Source organism: Callospermophilus lateralis, chromosome 11 (assembly GCF_048772815.1).
Source record: "Callospermophilus lateralis isolate mCalLat2 chromosome 11, mCalLat2.hap1, whole genome shotgun sequence".
In the NCBI taxonomy this organism is placed as follows: Eukaryota; Metazoa; Chordata; class Mammalia; order Rodentia; family Sciuridae; genus Callospermophilus; species Callospermophilus lateralis.
Window position 1 is genome coordinate 87886170 of NC_135315.1, and position 22546 is coordinate 87908715.

At 38.9% G+C, this 22546-nt stretch overlaps 3 pseudogenes; 2 read left to right on the plus strand and 1 right to left on the minus strand.

Annotated features, from left to right (window-relative positions):
• Positions 1-12668: 12668 nt before the first annotated feature.
• On the plus strand, positions 12669-13238 carry LOC143410383 (transmembrane protein 88 pseudogene; annotated as a pseudogene).
• Positions 13239-14075: 837 nt separating this feature from the next.
• On the minus strand, positions 14076-15280 carry LOC143410007 (N-alpha-acetyltransferase 38, NatC auxiliary subunit-like; annotated as a pseudogene).
• Positions 15281-15479: 199 nt separating this feature from the next.
• Positions 15480-16166, plus strand: LOC143410171 (cytochrome b5 domain-containing protein 1 pseudogene; annotated as a pseudogene).
• The last annotated feature ends 6380 nt before the right edge of the window (positions 16167-22546 follow it).

The window sequence follows — 22546 nt, forward strand, 5'->3', positions numbered from 1 at the left end:
AATTTCCTTAACAGAGTATGGTATTTAACTAGAGGCAAAGCTTAAAATACAAGTGAGATATGAAATAGCAGCTTAAATTCATATTCAGGTTTTGCTAAACCAGACATTATGAGTTTATAGCCATTATTTTGTGTGGAGCTTGAAGTGATCAGTATAGGGTGGTAGACGTCATGCTTAGAAAATTGATGAACTTTTCAAGCCTACTCTTTGGTAGGGATATGTTTGAATTATCAACTTTTGTACATCCTAAGACATTAGAAGGAAAAATACACTCTGCCCATGAGAAATACAGATAGGTTTCATCATGATGGAAAAGGGGAACATCCTAATTGAGAAATAAGTATAGGATATGATAAAGCAGTTCTCTCAAGAAATATAAATGACCAGTAACCATGAAGGAAATGTCAACGATCTTTAGAAGTTGTTTCAAAGAAACACAAATTAACTTGAGATACATTATTACCAATCAGATAAACAAAATTAAAAAATACTAAATATTGGTAAGAGTTCACGGCTTATAAATTTGGGTTGAAAAATAAATTAGTATATTTCCAAGGTATAACTAAGCAATATGCATAAAATGATGTAAATATTTATTTATAACTCACAACCCCACCTCTAGCACTCCTAAGAAAATATTCAAAATTTATAGTCAAAGGAGAGTCAAATTGCAGGATTGTTTGAATCATAAATCAAAAAGCTAAAATCTTCATCGTGTACAACCAGAAGAATGAGAAGTTATACTCCATTTATGTATGACGTGTCAAAATGCAATTAGAAAAAAATTTTAAAAACCTAAAATTTTCAAAACTGGAAAAGCAATAACATTAAATATGAAATATATTTCCTGTAGCCATTGAACATGATTTCATAGAAGAATATCAACATGGGAAAATTCTTCTCCTATATTGCTGATTTTAGAAAGCATGTAACAAAACTGTACTATAATATACTTCCATTTATATATAAAAAGTGAAGAGATATAGGCATTGTTATGGTGATATCTGGTTGATAGAAGTACAGGAATTTTTCTCATCTTCTTTGTTCTCTTTTAGTTTATTTTCAAATTTTCTATAGTAAACATCTACTACTTTTATAATAAGGAAAAAACAGCAAAATATTTCCAAGGAAAAATATTTTTTTAAAAAAATGATGACTAGTCCCAACCTTGGAGGTTTATGGAGCATTTTTTTCCAAGATATAGTTAGTTCCAAACCCAATACTGTTTCAACTGTTTATTAGCTTAAAAGTCCCACAACGGAGGGCTTGCCTTTTATTTGCCAGGAAGGCCAAGTGGGGCCAGATGGCTCTCCCTTACAGCAATGGTTCTCAAACTGGCTGCCCCTCAGAACTGCCCTGGTGTTTTAAAAATACGCATTTTCAGGTTTCACCAAACATTGATTCTTTTTCTTTAGCTTTAGAGTATATAGAGCCTGACAATCTGGTGTGTGTGTGTGTGTGTGTGTGTGTGTGTGTGTGTGTGTGTGTGTTTCTAAAATTGTTTGTTATTTATGATTTTTCTAACATTTTCCCATATGACTGAAGTTCTGATCTTTGAGAGTGAGTGGATCCTGATTTTTTAAATAGTCGTATTTTGTATTACTTGGCTTACTCACAAAACTTACTTGCACCAACTATATTGTAACTGCACTACAAAGACCAGACAGGACTGCTTTTTAGGCAAACAATATGTTTTTCTATCTTAAATTAGCAATGAATTCAGCAAATTACTGACTCCCTTAGGTAATATTGCCAGAAAATAGGGGCACAGATTCATGATTCTAAAATATAGTGATTATTTTTAAATTTTTTCTTCTGTTTTATAAATAACCATAGCATACAACCTATTTCCTTATTTAGCTACCTATCAATACAGTGTATTTGGGAGGATTAAATACAGAATTAACAGTGTTCATTGTGAGACATTTATTTTATACATATAGTTCATGGAGAGTTTAGTGGTTTGTCCAGGGCAATCATGTTTATAACATCTTGGAACATTTTAAGCCAAAACTATTTTGGCAATGCTACACAATGGGCAGAAGGACCTAACCATGCATTAATTTGTGCCCTAAAGAAAAAAATTCTCTTCTGCTGAAAAGCTCAGTCTTGCTTAGGAGTCTTTACTTAAGAAGGGAGGAGGAGTGGCTTCTATCTAGACACTTCTCCTGACATTAATAAGTTCTTTAGCATCAACAAAAGAATATTGATTCTACCCTTAGGATTGATGAGTAAGACATAGGTCTTTCATGGGAAACAAACTGCATAGGTCAGATGGGTTCCACCGAGTTGTCCTGAAGTATCATAATCTTGAGTTCACTGTAATTCATCATTTTTTTTCATATTGGAGGAAATGGCTTAAACACCCATTCATCTAGACAGTCAAAAGTAGATCCCTGGATCAAGACATACATGCAAAGACAAGGACCTTCTCAGAACTTCTTGCACTAAATCATGCTTTAAATAAACATCAGTATTTTATGTTGAAGATTTCTATAAGGAGGAACCTTGAAAATGTGTTTCTGTGAACATAACATGGCTTATCAAATCAGCAAGACGTCTGAATACTAAAATGCAAAATACTTTCAATTGTTTAATAGAATAATCTGTTTATAAAGAAAACACATGTTCTCTGAGTAAGACTCAAACAATATAATATAAATTAAATGTAATAAAAGCTAAATATAAAATAAATATAATATTATAAAAAGAAAACAAACTTATGAGCTTAGCCCCCTCTCCAAATGCAAACCACTAGTATTACCACAAAAATTACAATGTGATAATATTTAGGCAAACATCTCAACAAGTTACTCTTTCTATATATTTATATACAGATAGAGAAAGAGTCTTATTATACATTATATATCTTATTATGCTATTTTTCGCTCAGATTTTTTTATTTAAAATACGCCAAAGAATATTGTTGCATATTAACCTTCTCTGTGACTACATACAAATGTGAATTTTTCAACTTTATGAGGTATAAACAAACAAAACTTGTATATAACCAAGTTGTACAATGTGATGTTTTGATACACATCTATTACCATAAACTATTAACATAAACCAAGCTAATAAACATATCCATTAGTAATTTTTACTATTTTTTATTAAAATGCACTGAGCATGTTTTATTAATTAGCACTAGTAGGTTCTACTTTTTCATTTAGATGTTATGTCGAACATTCTTTCATGTAATTAAATCTTTGAACAATTATCTGATTAAATCCTTAGGATGAATTGCTAAAAGTGGTATTTCTGAACCAAAGAATTTCTGTGAAACCAAAGAATATATACTTACTGGTAAATATGAAAAAGCTGATTTAAAAAAAAAAGAGTTAGACCTCTACCTATTTCCACCTGTTCATCAAGTATCTTTCACTTTTTTTCATACTAAGTAAATAAATGTTCAAATATATTCTGGTCATTTTTCTTTTGTTAATTGTCTTTTCACGTACTTAGTCTAGTTTTCCACAGAGCTATTTATCCTTCTCTTAAGGATGTATAAAACCTTTTACATAATAGAGCTTGTATCACTTTTATTTTATTGTTGTTGTTATTTCTTTGTGTGTGTATTTCATCTCTGGTCATTTGCTCACTGGGAATAAAGATGGAAAACATCAAGATTTACTCTGTAAATTGCAATGTCCACCTCATCCCTCAAGACCCAACTTGAATCCCACTACTTTTCCTAATACTTTTAATGCCTTATCACTTTACCCATCCTAACATGATCTCTCCCCCTCTCTAAATCTCAACTCACTGTTTGTACAATGTATTTGGCAACTTATCCCATAGTGCCCAGTGACATACCTAAGGATTGTCAGTCACACTCAAGTTCATTTGTCAACACCAGCAACCAATTCCTAAACACGGTCATACCTTAAACTTTTGTATACACCCTTCCAAACAGAGCTCATCTAAGGAAATGGATACAGGGAAAAGTAGGTGACAGAGGTCAAAGGCTTATCTAAGAAAATGGATATAGGGAAAAGTAGATGACAGAGATCACCTCAAATTTTCCAGGCAGGAGAGGAGTTTGGCTGAAACATTTAACTAAGCAGGTTATGGAATGCCATTTCTCATTTTGCTCCAATATTCTGACTCTCAGTAAAGCTCATATCAATGATGTCAACTTAGACAATTTATTTTCCCTATTGAAAGGGCAGCCATATTTCCTAGTTCACCCCAAATAGTCTCAGGTTAAGCCTGTTATAATTAAAATTATTAAAAGTGACCCTTTGGTGGGAAAGATGGTAGAATGAACAAACATTATTACCCTATGTCCATGTGTGATTGCATAAATGGTGTGATTCTGCATCATGTACAACTAGAGAAGTTGTGCTCCATTTGTATACAATGAGTTGAAATGCACTCTGCTGTCATGTATAACTAATTAAAACAAATTTTTTTAAAAGCACCCCTTTGACTCTCAAAAGTTTTGAATTATAAATTATATACTCACCCTGTCTATTTCTGGCTCTGATTTCTTATTTATTTCCTAAAATTGAAAGTCTACCATGACATTTAAAAGACTTAATAAATAAAGATTAAATTTTCTCTGGGAGATGCAAGATTTGGTTGAATTCATTAAACTTATATGAGTCTAAACTTGAAGGATTAAAGGAAACATTTAATGTGCAAGCGAAGGTATTTGTTATTCATATGACTTTTTAAAGTTCATAAAGCTTTTTTATTGTGCACATGTTTTCTTCAACTAAACCGAGAACTTTTTGCAAGACCATAATCCTTATTTTTTTTTATCCCTTTCTCATCTCATTTAAAATAATACTCAGTGGGCATGCAATAAATTCTGCTGTGAAACCACTGGGGGCCCAGAGGTTTTAATTTGCCTTTTGATTAAGGTTGTCCTTCCCCTTGACTCCTACCATGTCATCACAGGCATGTGAGGGGATAATATCAATTAGACCACTGAATGGGAAGTGGTGTCATGAAAACCCAGTTGAATTATAAGATTCACTTTTATGTCTTTGGCTCAATTGTTCATGGCTACAGCTCATCTGAATTAGATGTGTCTGAAAATTCAATTACCCCAAATGGAAACATCTGGATCCTTTTTTCTTCCTTTAATCCTTTGTCCTAGTGACCCTGCCAGATAGTCTGTATCCCTTGTTGGTTTGGCGGGAAATGTATAAGGGCACAGTTAAAGTGGGGGTAGCTGGTGGAAATGTTTCCTTGTCTTTTTTGGGGGCGTATTTTTTTTAGTATGTGGTCACTTTCCTTCTCTAGATATTAGAATCACAGATATCTATCAAAGTAAAAACCTTAGGAAAAAAGTTAACATAACTCTGTATATTAAAGAGAGAGGAATTTGGAGCCCAGTAAAATGAAATGAGCTGCTCAAAGATGCGTTGTAATGATGGTAGGACTGTGCTATATTCTTTTATCCTGATTCCAGAACCGGAGTAGTGCTCAGCAAACCAGATTCTAGACACTGTGTATTACTATTGCCGTGTTTCATTCTGTGATGCTGGTAAAAGGAAGAAAACTATTGTTCACCTAAATTGACCAAATTATGTGTTGTGTATGTACTGATATGTAACAACAAATCCCACTATTATGTAGAATTATAATGGCATCAGTAAAATAAATAAATAAAATTTAAAAAGAAACCTATTGCTGATTTAAAATATATCTTAATGTTGTGAGAGAAAAAAAACAATTTTAAGCCTAATATTTTTGGTAGATGCTACAGGATTTAACCACTTTTCTGGATGGAAGATTTCAGTCAAAGATTTCATGTGTGCATTCATAACTAAGACAGAATCAGAGAAAATAGGATCTTATAGGGAGATCACAGTCTAAATCATGAGTCATCATGTACATCTCATTCATGCCCCACAGTCTTTTTCCTAGAAAAAGAAAGGTCTTGGGAAGAAAGAGTTATTGAGAAGTAGAAATATATTTGACCTGCAATTTTAGTTTCAACTTAGGGAAAGCTGAGAACGAGATCTTATTATAATTATATCTGTAGGGGATAGAGACAGCCCATTTAGATAAGCTGAATATCTAGTTTTCTAAACTGAAAAGAAAGGTTTTGATTCTTTGGGCAAGCTGTGACCTCATGCAGCAGAGAGGCTACAAAATACTACTGACCAAGAGAAACAATTTTATAGCTACCACACAGATGCAAATACTTAAAAAAAAAAAAAAACGTTTAAAAGTTCTTTTAATACTATTTTGGACATAAATTCTTATCTTTCCTTCACCCAAAGAGGGTTCAAAGTGACATTTCTGTTCCTTGCACACTTTAGAAAATTATGTGAAAGTATATTTGGATTATGTGTGATATTTTTAAAATCTTCACTGATTAGACTACTCTTAGCAGTAAATCAGTCTTCTTCCCATCTCCACCTGTTTTAAGGCTTAGCTATAATGCTGGGGTTGTGTAGGACAGACATATGACTTAAGGGAAATAACATCCAGAGTGAAAGGAACACAAAACCAAAGTGCTTCCATCCAGTCAGAGGGAGAAGGCAGAGAGAGATTGGGCTGGGGGCCGTGAAGAGAGCAGCAGTCAGAGGGAAAAAGTTAGGAAAGGTGAGAGGAGATAGGGTACATGAGTCCTGGGGTCCTTCCTCCAGTACTTGAGCTACAGACTGACAGTGAAGAGTTAGCACATATTTTCGAGGAAGGCTGAGGCAGATGTGTACCTACCTTACTTCCCATTTGGTTTCCTGGGAGGAATCCTCTGGCAGGGTTCTCTGTGCCAACATGGGGCAGGACCAACAGTAATAAGAAAGTACAGAGGTACAGCCAAAGAAGAGAGGTGACCAACCCCCGAGTCTCAAGTAAGCAACCCAGAAAATTCTATGTTCCCATGGAGAGACCAGGGTGAAGGGAAGACATTGGTAAAAGGATAAATTGAGATCCAGAAAGCCTTCCATGGGACCACCATGGTGATAGGCAGAGTTTGCAGGGTGAACTACCCAGGCCCTCCCTAGAACTAGACAGAGATGAGGCAGATGCTTAGCAAAGTCTTCACAAAAAATCAATGAGAGGCCAAGGCAACAGAAAAGTATCATTTAACTGGGAAATAAGAAGAAAGAGACTTGTGTGTGTGTTCATAAGCCACAGATTTCATGGTGGCACACGAAAAATATTGACAATATTCACATATAATAACAAAGTGAATTTAATTTTGTAACCATTCAACATATAATTTTTCAATATTTGGTAGCATAAAGTTTATAGTCTTAGAAAAGTCAAGCCAGTCTAGAAGTCCTAGCTGTGGAAAAGTTGCAAGGTCACCATCTACTGGTAATTTGTTCAAATCTCAAGCATATGATTCTTGAAATTCATTGGCAAGTTAAGAAGGAAGCATCAAACACAATTTCTACTCTGTAGCAAATGCCACCACATCTTCTCAGTAGTATTAGAAAATCCTGTTGATGCTCAGCTGTAAATTGAGAATTTCTAAAGAAGTAGACAGAAATCTAAAAGAAAAAAAATTTAAAAAGATTTTATTTCTAAGTTCTTTTCAGCATTAAACAAAATTTTTCATCATGGATATCATTTAAGTTAACAACTGTGGAAATATATCCTAAAGGGAGTGGGGGGGGATTCTAAAGATATTTTCAGACTATAAGAACCTTATAGTACCCAGAAATTTTAAGACTATAACTAAATAACACTTCAACCTTATGCTGTCCAATAGTAATATAACAATTCATGTATATAATTAAAGAGTGTTCAGTATCCACATTTAAAAAGTAAAAAGAAATAGATGATTTTAATAATACATTTTAATTAATACAATATGTCAAAATTATTAATCATTTTAACATGTAATCAGTATAAAATTATTTTCTCATACTGTCTTTAAAATCCAGTGTGTTTTACACTTAGAGCATATCTAAATGTAGATGATAAATGTAGCCCTACCAAAATGATTTGCTTTAGTTTTCAACAGATTTTTTTAACAGAAAAATGCATTGCACTGCACCCTTTGTAACTTAAAATAATTAAAACTTGAAGATAATTAAAATTTCAGTTCTTCAGTTACACCAGCCACATTTCAAATACTCAATAGCCACATGTGGCCTATGGCTACCCTGCTAGTCAGCACAGATCCAACCTGATATTTGCTTAGGTGCACAGCTAATATTTATGGAATGAATGATTGTATAATCTACCTGAGTTCCACAGATAACGGCTGATGCTTTCATATATATTTTCCCTAACAATTATTTGAGATGAAGTAAATAAGAGAGAAGGAAAGAGAGAGAAGAGCCAAAGAGTTTGGGACCAATCAAGCCCTAAGGAGAATTAGGATGCCCCTCTCAAAATCTCAGAATCTGAGATGAAGAATTAGGTTCAGAAGGAAAGATAATAAATATAAGAGCTCTGAAAAATTCCCTTTATGAGGAACAGAGATCCCTATGATAAGCAATAACACCTGCACAATTTCCATCAGAACTATTTGTATCTCTTGGCCCACACCATCCAATCGCTGCCCATAAACCTTCCTTATCTGTTCTGAAATCAGTCGAACCACAGCTGTGTTGTGCTGGGGTTCTGCTTGCCTGAGCCATGGTTCTCATGTTGGTTTAGATTTAACATCCAAACTGTTTTCTTATAGCAGTTCTGAACCCTAAATTTCAACTTGTACCCACTCTGTCACCCTTGACCATGAGTTTCTGCCTCTGCACTGTTCTGGCAGATGCTTTTGAACATTGTAATGCCCAACTCAACTCATCTGCTTGAACTCCAAACCATGCCTGGGTCACCAGTTCATATGAATACCTCAGCACTGTGATAGGCAGCCTCCAAGATGGTCTCCAACGGCCCTCACCTCCTGGTATCTGTGCCCTATGGAATACCCTCGCCTTGAGTGTCAGATAGACCTGTCTGCTCACTTCTGATCAACTGAATACTCAAAAATGATGGAAATGAGTTCTGGTAGTAGATTACAAGAATATTGCGTCTTCTACCTCAGGTGTCTTTTCCTGCTCTCACTCATTCTGAGGAAATCCAGCTGCTGTGCTGTTCAGTTGACTTATAGAGATGCCCACTTCGCAAAGAACTGAGGGAAATCTCAGCCCAACAGTCTGCGAGGACCTGAATGCTACCAACAAACATGTGAGTGAGTTTGGAGGCCATCATATGCTCTCCTGCTGGGCTAGCCTTCAAATGAGACTTCGGCTCCAGTCCCTTGACTTCAGCCTTGTGAGTGAGCCATCTTGAAGCACAGGCACCTAGCTGAGCTGTATCCAAATTCCTAACCCACAGAAACTGTGTTTTAAGCTGCTAAATGTTGTGGTAATTTGTTAAGTAGCAATAAATAACAAATACAACATGGAACCCTAATTTGACTTATAGAAAACTCATGTCAAGTATCTGTCAACAAAGAATTGGACTTTGCATATTTTAAATAATTACAAGATATTCAAAGCAAAATGTTGACAAGAAATTTGGTATTAACAGACCTGGAGCCTAGGGAGGAGAAAATGGTAAGTCTTCAGCATGAAGATTATAAAATCATGACAATGTGTCAACTGTTTCTGAAGACTTTGAATATAAATGAGAAGCATTTGTCAAGAGGATGAAAGGAATAATTCATTTCTTCCCTTGTGAGTCTCACTTAATGGAGAGTGGAGAGTTCATAAGAAACACTTGGGGAAGTTTATAAATATACTAGTGGTCATATCCTCCCCTCTACCCAAAACTATGATTTGCCCGAAAATTAACTTTATCCTTTTTTTTCCTCATGGGTTATTTTTCTTTCTTTTTTCTTTTCTGTTTTGTTTCAATCTCTTGAATATATTATGGTCATTATCTCCCTTTATAAATATGTCTTCCAGTTTATTTCTGGAACTTTACCTTTATTTTTGGCCTCTTTTTCCATCCGTATGTTTTTAATTTGTGTCAAGTCAAATCTGTTCATCCTTCCTCTCATCTAGTCAGACATTAGCAATATGCTAAGGAACATCACCCTTGCTTTAAGACTGTACATACGTTTTATCTTTATCTCCTTCCATTGATAGGGACTGTATAGCTAACTACTTGGAATTTCTTTTTTACTATAGTTGTAGGTAGTTATGTGAACTGTTTTTTTTCCCCAAGTGTCTTCCAATTGTGATATTTGTTGTTTAAATTTCTCATTAATCTTAAATGCTCTCTGTTATCATACATTAAATACACATAGGAATGTGTAGTTTCTAGGACTTTTATTGTGCTCATTGACCTATTATCCATCTCTAGGCCAGTACCACTGTTTTAGTTTTTGTGGATTTGGAGTAGATGCTGATAAATTCTAGCGAAATTCCCTTATCTTTCTTGTATCCTCTGTACTTTCTGGACATTACTTTACATTTTTTCCCAAGATAAGCAATTTGGTAAGATCATTAAGATAAATACATAACTGGTTGGCACAGTTACTAAAATTTCATTTAATTTTTAATTAATTTGGAGAACATCTTTACAATTGTTCATCTTCCTATTCAGGAACATAAAATCACTAGAAAAAAATGGATGAGATGTTAGTGGAAAAGAACTCTGCCTTGGCAGAATTAACTCTTTTTTTTTTTCTTTAAGGTATCAAAGAAGGAAAAACAATTTATTATTAACTGAAGCTACATCATCTTCAGGACTCTAGCAAGCTAATTTGGACCCACTGGGGATCTCCTTTTGTATGCTATATACAAGTGGCAAGCATCAAAGAATATGTTCTGCCCACAGCAAATCATCAGTCCTCATTCATCCTTGTCCCACCACACTCCTCCACCCTCACCTCCCACAACCCTCATCACCCTCCTTCACCCTCACCGCCATGACAAGCCCTAAACACTAAAGCTTGCCATTTCAGGGGGATGGAATGCCATAATCTCCAGTACTAGAGAAGAGGGCCCCAGGGACATCCATGGACAGAGAAAACACATTTACCCATCATAAAAATGGTATCTAAGGTAAAGACAGCTAAGGCAGGAGAGGGCCCAAGGAAAGATGGAGAAGTGGCCAAGCTTAGTGGAAGAAAAAGACTTGGGGTCACTATATGATATCATGGCACTTGTAGACAAAGATGAAGTCTCAAAAGCCCTGCCCTCAAGAAAAAGGGACAATCAGTACATGTGCACCCACCAACCAGATCTGTGTTCCTCCTCATTAGGCTTGGAGGACAGATGAGACAGAAGGTTCAGAGCTGACTTCTAGAGGTCAACAAGTACTTCTCTGCACACATTCAGAACTTCACACCCTGTAGTAAACGCTCACATGCAAATGAGTGATGTTCATGCAAATGTTACACACTCATTGTCAGGTTATTCATGGGAAAATTAAGGATTTTATTGATATTGGCAACTATGTATTCTTGAAGTGATAGTTTCTAAATGGGTTATTGGTAAACAGAAACAATTATTGTTGCCTGTGTATTTTTATCCAGCTTTAATGAGCTCTTGGGGTTTTGTAAATCTTTGGAGTCCTCTAAAAATAATCATATCTCCAACAAGTAAGATAGCGCATAATTTGACCTCTGTCTCTCTTTATGTATTTTAAAGTATACTACACATAAAAAGAATATTATAACACACATGTACATTTTAAATAATAATTTAAAAATAAAACAAAAGTTTATGTATTCCCACGCAAATAAACACCAATTCCTTTGAAACTCCTGTGGGTTCCTCCCAGAAGTAACTACTGCCCTGTATTTTGCAGTAATAATGATTTTCTTGCATTCCAGTGTTTATGTATGTGTAATTTTTTTTGGTCTGGCTTTAAATTTTATAAAAGTGAAATCATGCTGTGTATACATTGTGACATGTTTGGTTTTTTAATTCTCATCATTATGCTTTTGAGATTCATCCATGTTATAGGGAATAGTTGTATTTTTATCACTTTTCCTACTATATGGTATTCTTTTGTAATAAGACAACACAACTGACTTATTCCATCTGCTCTTCTTGAACATTTGTATTTTTTTATTGCAGGTAAGGCTGCCTTGAAAATTCTTGACCACATATTCTGATGAATGTGTTCAAGAGTTTTCCACTCACGTGAGAATGGACTTCTGATATGTAGAATACGTATGTGCCTTCAACTTGTCCAGGTTGTGTTAAATGTTCCCCAAAGTGACTGTGTTTATTTAGACAGTCACCAGAATGATATTTATGTTCTCATCATTCCAAATCCTTGCCAAAATATAGTATTGTCTGGTTTGTTTAGCTTTAAAATATTTAATTGACAAATAAAGATGGTATTTATTGAAAGTAGACAATGTGATAATTTGATGCATGTATACCTTGTAAAATATTATAACAACTAAATTTCTTGGTTTTTCCCCCTGTATGCCATCTGATGGTATGGAATGGTATCTCAAATTGGCATTTTCCTGATTAGGAATGAACTTGATCATGCCTTCACAATTTTTGGCTGTTTGTGTTTCTTCTGTTTAGAAATTACCTGTTCTGAGCCAGGCATGATGGTGCATGCCTTTAATTCCAGCAACTCTGGAGACTAAGGCACGAAGATTCCAAGTTCAAGACCAGTCTCAGCAAATTAGCAAAGCCCTCAGCAACTTAGCAAGACCTTGTCTCAAAATGAAAAATAAAAAGGACTGGAGGTGTAGCTCAGTGGTAAAGTACCCCTAGGTTCAATCCCTAGTACCAAAAAATAAAATTTAAAAAAAGCCTTTTCAGAGCCAGGCCATGGCGGATGTCCCCGGGGCGCAGCGACCGGTTCTCGGCGGCAGCCCAGAGCCCCGCGATCCCCTGGACTGCGGGGCCTGCGCTGTGCTGGTAACTGCTCAGAACCTAATGGTGGCTGCCTTCATTCTACTCCTGCTTGCGCTGGTGCTGGGGACCATCTTGCTACCCGCTGTCACCATGCTAGGCTTCGGCTTCCTCTGCCATTCCCAGTTCCTGCGCTCTCAGGCACCCCCTTGCACCGCGCACCTACGGGACCCGGGCTTCACCGCCCTGCTGGTCACCGGATTCCTACTCCTCGTTCCGCTGCTCGTGCTTGCCCTGGCCAGCTACCGCCGCCTGTCTACGCCTCCGCCTGGCCGATTGTCTCGTGCCTTACAGCCGGGCCCTCTATCGGCGCCGACGAGCCCCGCAGCCGCGGCAAACCCGGGGCTCACCAGGGTCCCAAGCCGTTCCTACGCCGGGAAAGGTTTGGGTCTGAGGAGCCTCTAGTCAAGAACACTAGTGCCGTCCTCCCTTCCCGTGGGGCCCAAGGACTCAAAGCCAGGATCTTCTGCCCTACCCCTACCCCTACCTGAGCTGGGTTCTAGCATCCATTTGGGGGACAGCAACATTTTTGGACCCCAGTGCTGGCGAAAACTCCCATGCCCCGGAAAAACTGCTTTCCTGTGACTACCCACATTTGAATCGTGAATATCTGGGCTGGACCCTGCACACCCTCCTTCCCACTCCCTTAACGTGATCAGGACAACTGAACCTGTGCCATCCTTTTCAGCTTCAGCTCCTCTAGAATTTTACAGGGCTGAGGGGCAATGCTGGAGGTGAAGAAAAACACACCAATAAAGAACTTATGAACAGGACTGTGCTGTGAGCAGAGGGGTGCCCAGGAGCAGGAAACGAGTTCCTGACATTACAAATACTCAGGCGGGAAGCATCCTTCAGCCTCCTGGCATTTCCTTATTGCATTTATCCATTCTTCCCGGTTAGACCCCAGAGTTCTGTCCCTGACCCCAAAGTCACCTCCACATCAATAGCAGAGGCGGCCTTGTTTCACCCCTGCCTACCCGGTTCCCCTTGGGGACTGAGCCCGTTCTCTGACCCCAGCATAGAGGAACTCAGTGTTGCCAGGCCGGGGCGGGAAACAATGGGCCTTCCGGAGCAGGATGACACCCCTTCCCGCCACAATTCTGGAGCAGGAGCGTGGGAGGGAAGATGCGAGGGTCCACCCCAGGTTCTGTTGGTTTACAGCCTGTTCCCCATCCCCAACCTTGAGCTGAAGGGAAATTTTGGCACCCCTGGGCACAGGTTGGGGGAGGATTGAAAATGCTCTTGGCCTCAGATGAACCCCCATTTCTAGGGGTTGGGTGTATTCTCTGTCCTGGCATCGAAGCTACACACAGACACAGCGCACATCAGTCATAAGTTTAATGAGGTTTGAAAGACATGCCTAATTATGGTCAGAGATACGGAGGCCCTGCAAGGCTCTCCCTTTGCACCTCAATAGAAACGATGTGGTGTCCCGGTACCATGGCCAGGCCTAGCACACGGGGTTCCCCGGCAGAGAAGGAATCTGGAAAGAAGGGTCAGAGCATCAGGGAGGCAGGTCAAACTCGGTCCCGCCCCTTCTGAGCCACGAAAACACGCCCCACAAAACAAGGAGTGCTGTCAGACCCTGAGGGAAAATGCCTTGCGTGAACTTCCGCCACATTCCCAAGCGGGTGTGCATCCCCTGGGCACTGACCCGACGGCTTGAGGAACTCCTGCGCCGAACCCAGGATGACATTGCAGTCGCGGTTGGTACAGAGGAAGCAGCCGACCAGTGTCCGTCCATCTGTCATTCGAATGCGCATAGTCTTGTTGAGCAGCGCCTCTAATTGCTGCCGGGCACGCGCAGCCGGCGAGTCCTCGCGCTCCCCATCCGAGTCCGGAGGTCTCTGCTGCCCGACTGTCTGCGAAACCACAGCTCCCAGCAACCCACGGGGCACTCAGAAGCCCAGAGGCTGCCGGGAGCTGCAGTTCCCCTCCCTCGTCCCCCCCCCCCCATCTTGCTGCCCGACTGCCCCTCAATCCCAGAACCCGAGTCCGCGCTAACCCCGGCGCTGGAACTGCTTTATCGCCGGCTGCAACATCCATTCTCCTCTCATAGTAGCATGGTCGGCCCAGCTCCAGCCATTTGCCCCACGGGCCCCTCTGGGCCCTTAAACTTCCTAAAAACCTTTCGGGGTCCGGTGGTCTGAGATCTCGCGAGCGCTCCCGACGTCTTTCCTTTCGCGAGATCACCACTCCTCCTCCTCCTCGTCTCCTCGGCAACTGCAGAAATCTTGGGAGCTTCTCCTATTCCAGGGCAGTGGTTCACCGAGACCTATTACGCCGGATGTCTTAAAATATCGCGAGAAATTTACCTGTATTTTCTTACACATCTTTTAGAAACCCAGAAATTTAGCGAGAATACCTTCTTCCATCCTGCTTCCTCACCTTGTTTTTCTGCCTTAAGATAGTTCTTCCTGAATATCCCGTGTAGTCCAGACCTCTGGATTAAAATGGAATGTGTTCGCTTTTCCCTGGAACTCAAATTATTCAATGTTTATGTGACTGATGTCGGAATCAGACTACGTTTCCCATGAGCTCGCACAGACCAAGCCCTTCCTTGCCCTCACAGTGTTTAATCTCAGTGGACGGTGGCCGGGAAAGGACAATGGTTTTCATGTGAGCGGGTAAACGCGCTCACCTTAGCTCCTGGACGCGGAGAATGTGTGTGTGCTCTGAGGAGCGAGGAAGCAGCCAAGGGACACAGTGCCCGATAGAGCAAGAGCCATGCCGCGCCGGGGCCTAGTGGCTGGGCCAGAGTTTGAGGGCTTCCAGCGTCGCTTTTTCACGCCAGAAGAAGTGGCCAGACATAACCAGCCCGAAGACCTTTGGGTGTCTTACTTGGGATACGTGTACGACCTAATGCCATTGGCTCAGGAGTACAAGGGGAACCTGCTTCTGAAACCCATGGTGGAAGTTGCAGGCCAGGACATCAGCCACTGGTTTGATCCAAACACTGGAGACATCCGCAAGCACATAGATCCCCTGACTGGTTGCCTGAGGTACCGCACCCCGCGGGGCCGTTTTGTGCACGTCCCACCTCAGCTGCCCCGATCGGACTGGGCCAATGATTTTGGGAATCCCTGGTGGAAAGGGTCGCAGTACGAGGTGGGGAAGCTGTCTGCCAAGACCCGGAATATTCGCATCATTAACACTCTCAGGTCGCAGAAGCACATACTGGAGGTGGGGGCTCTGGAGTCAATGTGGAAAATCCTACATCGCTATCTTCCCTATAATGCACATGCTGCCAGCTACACGTGAAAATATGAAGGGAAGACCCTGAACATGTATCATACCCTGGAAGAGAATGGGATCCAGGATGAGGAGGAAGAATTTGACTATCTCAAAATGGATGGTACACACTACATACCTGCAATACTGCTCTACTTCAATGATGACCTCAAAGAGCTATAGGAAAGGAGATGTGTGCTTGTCTGGATTAAGACATAATTTGAGTTTGCCTTTTTCTGTCTTTGAGGAAAAGAGGTGAGGGTGTGGGGTGCTTGGATTCAGACCTCCTTTTCCCTTTGGGATCTGGACTGTAGTTCTGGTGACCTTCTGAAGTATGAATCTTATTCTCCAGCTCCTTTCTGATTTGCTCTGCAAAAATTAGGGAGAATGCTAGAAGTGAATTAGTCTTTAGGGATGACACAAGAAGGCACAGTATCTTGGATAGGGAGTTGTAGGGGCGAAGAGGTAAATGGAGCTCAGGTAGAAGGTGATAGTAAAAGAAAGAAATCCTACACAAGGATGAGGGGTGGAAGAACATTTTCGGCAATGGCAGAAATGAGATGGCTGTAGAAACATGGGATCTTTACAAAGATAGGAGTAGGAAATGACTATCATTGACCATAAAACCTGGCTAATCTCTTTTTTAAATTTTTCTTTCCATATTTTCTATTGGTGCATTGTAGTTGTACATGATAATGATTTGTTGTTACATACATGCACACAATATAACAATGTAATTAGGCTATTATCATTCCCTAGCACTTACCCACTTCCTCCCCCTCTTATTGTCTTTTTAGAAAAGTATTTAGTAGCTGAAACCCAAGGGAAAGAAAGGAAATAAATGGTCATCAGATAATCCAGTCAAGATATTATAATGGGTACTTTATTCACCCTCTTTCTTACAACTACCCCATAAATGAATACTATAAACACTGTTTCCCAGATAAGTCTTTTGAAACTTAGAAGTGTTCATTAGCAAAGAGATATTAGTTACCATTGGAGTAAGGATGCAAATCCAAGTCTGCCCAACTCCAAAGGCTAAAGGGACTGTTCTCAATCTCTTAACTTCATGGTAACATTTTAAAATGCTGTCTCTGACCAAGTATTTGGTATTTGGGTTTGTCCTGGATTTGTTGCACAATAAGAAACTGTAGGCCTATTGATTAGTCAGCAGTTACTGGGAAAGAGTTAATCAGCAGAGTACTCCAGAGGCAAAGAGTAAGCCAGGAAAACCTTTTTAGGAATAGCTGTTGAGGCTGCTTCTTGTTCATTCCATAGTAAAATTTCTCTTCTGACTTTTTTGAGGCAAAGATGTGGGCATTTATTAACTCCTAGAAAAACCGGAGTAGGAAAAGGGCCTGTAGATTGGGTTATATTGGTGAGGGAGCACAACAGAGGTATCTTTTTCACCTGTGGACCTTTCCACTTAGAGGAGGTGAGAAAAACAGGGTTGACTTTGAAAGATTCTAATTCCAAAAGAGGTGACTTGACAGGGGACATGTAAAGAGAGAACTAAGTAAGGTAGACAATTCCCAATGACCAAAAGAGAACCAACCAGGAGCAATGGCTAGATTTCACCCCTTATAACCTAAGCAGGGGAGGGAAATGGAGAAGGACAGGTGAACTTACTGGCAGCAGCAGGCAAAAATGAACCAAGGAGAGTTTAGTACATCTTCCTGGTTGGGTCCTGAACCCAGCTCAGAGGAAGGTGGTCTCTAGAGACATTGGGTGGGTTGCACAGAAGTTTTCTAAGTGGTATGAGAAGCATGAACAAAGGTGGGGTTATCCCTATTGGCTTCAGTTTTCTGAATTCATTGGGATTGATAGAATCTAGTCCTATGGAATGAAAGAATCCTTGAATTACCTGGATCAATAATTGTGATATTTAATCAACTCTGCAATGATCTCATATGTATCTTGTTTGCTCAACTAAACCTTAAATTTATTTGAGAATCGAAGCTATGCTGTTCCTCTTATTGCCAGCTTCAAAGCCTGTGCCTATGGTATGTGCTTAATTTGCCCAAATTTGTCCCTCTTCCAGAGTATCCTACTTTAGTACCTCTTGCCAGAAACACACACCTTTCTTCACATACTCAGACACTCACCAAGTAGATTCTATCTGCTAAATATCACTGGAATCTATCTTCTTTTCTCTGAATTACCAACACTTCTTGTTTAGACAGCTGGGAAAACTTCCTAACCTGTCCTTCCATTTCTACTTCTGCCTTCTATATGCTGTCATCAGAGTGATATACAAACCTCAACATCTCACTTTCCTGCTCAGATATTTCAGTGGCTCCCATTTGCTTTTAGAATAAAACACTAATTTCAAAGACCCTGCATAAATAAGGCCCTGCCTACCTTGCTTGTCTCATAATACACCTCTTTGTTGCCTGTGCCTCAGACACCATGGCTGGCCTTCATAAAGTATCTTCTTTCCTCAAATCCTTCACAAAGATTGTTCTCTCTGCTCACCACACCCTTCCATTTTCCACTTAGCTCATCCTAAATGTTTCTTCCTCAGGCAGTCCTTTTCTGATTTCTCAATATAGATCTAGACTTTTTGTTAAATTTTCTCAGCACATTCAATTTGTCAGGTTCTTATAACTATTGTAAAATTATAGATGTTACCAGCTGACTGACTGCTAGATTGTAAGCTCATGGAGGCAGAGATCTGATATATTTTGTCTTTGCTGTATTCCCATTGCTGGGTACATAGTTGCTGTTCAATAAATATCGATTGAATGAAAAAAAAAGCCTTTTCATATCTTTTTTTTTGTTGTTGTTATTGTTGTTGTTGAGGTTGTCTATCATTAAACCTTATCTATTTATTAAACCTTTCTGATTTTAGAAATTCTTGATATAGTCTGAATGGTATTCTCTATGATTATAAGTGTGCTCTAGTTAAAGGCTTGGTCTCCAGTCCATGGTGTTATTGGGAGGTGCTGAAACCTTTAAAAGGGGGCCTACTGCGAGATCTTAGTTATTGAGCATGTGACCCTGAAGGGGATTGTAAGACCTCCTTCTTCCTTGTTTTCCTTTCCAGTCATGCGGTGAATGAGCCTCCTCAGCCGCACACTCCCATCAGGAAGTGCTGCCTCATCCCAGGCCCAAAAGTAATGGGACCAACTGGCCATAGACTGAAACTTCCAAATCAGTTGGCCAAAATAAACCTATCCTCTTTTTAAGTTGATCATCTTAGGCATTTTGTTATAATAACAGAAAGCTGAATAATATAAAATATTACCAAAAATTTGTTTATTTTTTTAATTCTTTAATTATTCTTTTAGAAAAAGAAGTGTGTTATTCTCAAATAGTTATAAGCGTCCACATCCAAAAACGTAGTTTACAATTCTGAGTCTTATTTGGGAAATTCTTTCTTATTCTGAGGTCTTACAATGTTTCCCTTATATTTTAAGTTTTTCCATTTTACGTTTAAGACCAGGATCCATTTAGTACTCTTTTGTGTACAGAGAATGAGGTAAGCACCCATTTTTACTTTTGTCCAAATGATGCCCTGACATTAGGGTTGCCAGATTTAGAAACAAAAATATAAGATGTCAAGTTCAATTCAAATTTCAGATGAAAAATGAGTACTATTTTAGTGTAAGTATGTCCCATGCAATATTTTGAATAGTTATATTAAAATTATTTTTTACTTCTATGAACATCAAATTTAACTGGGCATTCTATAGTTTATCTGGTGACCCCACCTGGTCCCATTTATTGAGTAATCCACTCTTTATATATGATCTGCAATCTTACTTTTGTGGTTTTTCTGATTTCCATATTCTTCTATAGTCTCTGTTCTGTTCCAATGTCTATATCTTCCTTATTTTTAATAGCTTGATATTAAGACCTGTCATCTGGCTTCTCAAAGTACTTTAACTGATTATTATTCTTCAGAATTGTAAGTCATACTTTCAGTCCTATTAACATTAAAACAGAACATTTCTGCCCATTTTTTAAATTATTGGGACTATTTATAGTAGGTTCTCATTAGTCATATGGCACTCATTGGTAGAGATACATAAATATAGATCATAAAATAATGTCCATCCAGTCTTATTTAATTGAGGTTTCTAAAATCAAGAATGAATAGTATAATTATCCCTTTCACTTTCAGCATTTGGGGAGCTTATAATAAGAGTTTTCCATTTTGTCAATAAATGTTCTTCTCTATTAGTTAAAATTAGGTGAATTTTAATTTTTGTATTTAAATAGATCACAGTATATTATTCTTGAAATATAAAATTTTAAATTATCGATAATAGATTGTTTATAGTCTTTCCTTTATTTTATTTTATTTATTTTTTTTGTGTGTGTGTGAATTCAGGTGAAGGACAGTGGGAAGGTGGAAGGGTGGGGTATGAAAGAACTCAGCCTGTGTGTCTTCGAGAAAAAAAAAATTATTATATAGAAAAATAGTAGAACAGATATCAGTCTCTCTCTTTCTCTAGACATACACACACACACACACACACACACACACACACAGTGCCCTTTCCCAGAAATCCGCCAAGAAAGATCTTCAGAGCATCAGGAACATTTGATTTTATTCCAAATCTTCATTTTGCAAACGGAGAATTTGAGTCTTGGAAAAATTAGTGCCTGTTGGAGTTCACTTGCCTGGTCTGTTCTTGCTGTCAGCATCCAAAAATTGAAAGTAAGCAGGCCTTGTGGGAAAGCTAGTGGAACTTGAAGTTAGGAAAGAAAAAAAAAAAAAAAGAGCCTGACTGGACACTTGACTACAGTCTTGGAAATGATGAAGGGGGTTCAAATAAGCAATGACAAGCTGTCGTTTTCAATGTTCATTCTGGACAGGAGAAGTAAAATGGCTTTAATTAATTCAAGAGGGATTTAGGCCAATAGTAAGAATTTCCTGAAAGAATGAATTCCAAGACAATAGAAGGGGCTGCCAGAGGAAGTTGTGAAAGAGCTTTCCCTGGAGCTGTGGAGAAGTGTTGGCTGCTGCTCTTGGGCAGGGATTTCAGTACTGCTGGGTCGCATCCCATGAAATTGCTGAAACCCAAACTGTTTTTACTATAAAAACAGCAAATTTATCTAGGTCAAGCTAATACCTGGAATCAAGGTTAGCTTAACCCTTGGAGACACCTTTTTTCCCATTTTAGCCTTTAATTTTACTTATCTTCAGAATGTATAGGATGGACATAGACTTATCTAAGGTCAGGATTCAAAGCTTACAAGAGATCCTGGCCTAAATTTTAAGATCCCGGCATTTAAAAACCAAGGTCACTGATATTCTTATTTGTACAAACACTCATTCCAGAACTGATAAGCTATCAATTATGTATAAAATAAAACGTACTTGTTAAAATTCACAATTTGGATGCCAAGTGTCTCTATGGTGCCAATATTCTACCTCAATGACATCTTTGGAAGTCAATCCCTCATGTTAGTGTCAGCTGCTGTGGGTATGCTGATGAGATTTGGTATATATGCTGGTTGGGCAGGTGACCTCTCACCCTCAGCTGTAGGTCAACACCATCAGAAGAGTAGTTGAGCAGGAACTTTTCACGTGGTCCATGGCCTTGGGTCTGTGTATATAAATTACTGCTAAGTTTTGACATTACCTTATGAATTCTTTTAGTCCAGGACACTGCATTGCACAACTCTGTTGATCAGTTTCTATTGCAAGAAGTGTTAGATGAGAGCAATTGAAGCTCTTTAAAAGAATAAGGAGGGTATGCTCCACTGCAGTCATGCAACCACATCAATGTTTACAGCAGCACAATCACAATAGCCAAGTTATGGAACAACCTAAGTGCCTTCAACAGATGAGTGCATGAGGAAAGTGTGGTATAAGTACCCAATGGAATATTACTCAGCCATAAAGAAGAATGACTTTATGACATTTGCTGTTAAATGGATTGATTTGGAAACTATCATGCTAAGTGAAATAAGTCAGTCCCCAAAACCCAAAGATCAAATGCTTTCTTTGATATATGGAGGATGATCCACAATAATGGGGGTGGGAGAGAATAGAATTTCAGTGGATTAGACAAAGGGGAATGAAGGGAAGGGAGGGAACATAGGAAAGGGAAAGACAGTGGAATGAATCTGACATCACTTTCTGGTGTACACATATGAATACACCACAGTGAATCTCACCTTTGTGTACATCCACAAGACTGGGATCCTAACTAGAATAAGATATAGTCCATGCTTGTATAATTATATCAAAGTGGATTCTACTGTCATGTGGAACTAAAAATAACCAATAAAATAAAATTGAAGAGGGTCATGCTAAAGGAATGGGATTTTCTCTGAAAAATATCTGACTATCTATTTGCCTAGAACATGTGGAAGTCTGAAGGACCAAGGACACCCACGTCTAGATTTTGTTTACTTGTCCTGATGTCATGCAACTCCTCTGAAGAAAGTTAAACCCTATGTGGTTCTAATAGGTAAACCAGAAGCTCTACTTTTGCCATTTGCCATACCCCTGGGGTTCTCCACTTGGTCTCATACCTGCCGCTCCAAGACTTCCCAAATCTTTCTGTTCTACCCATTTAGGTGTCTTCACCGCCCATTGCTATAAT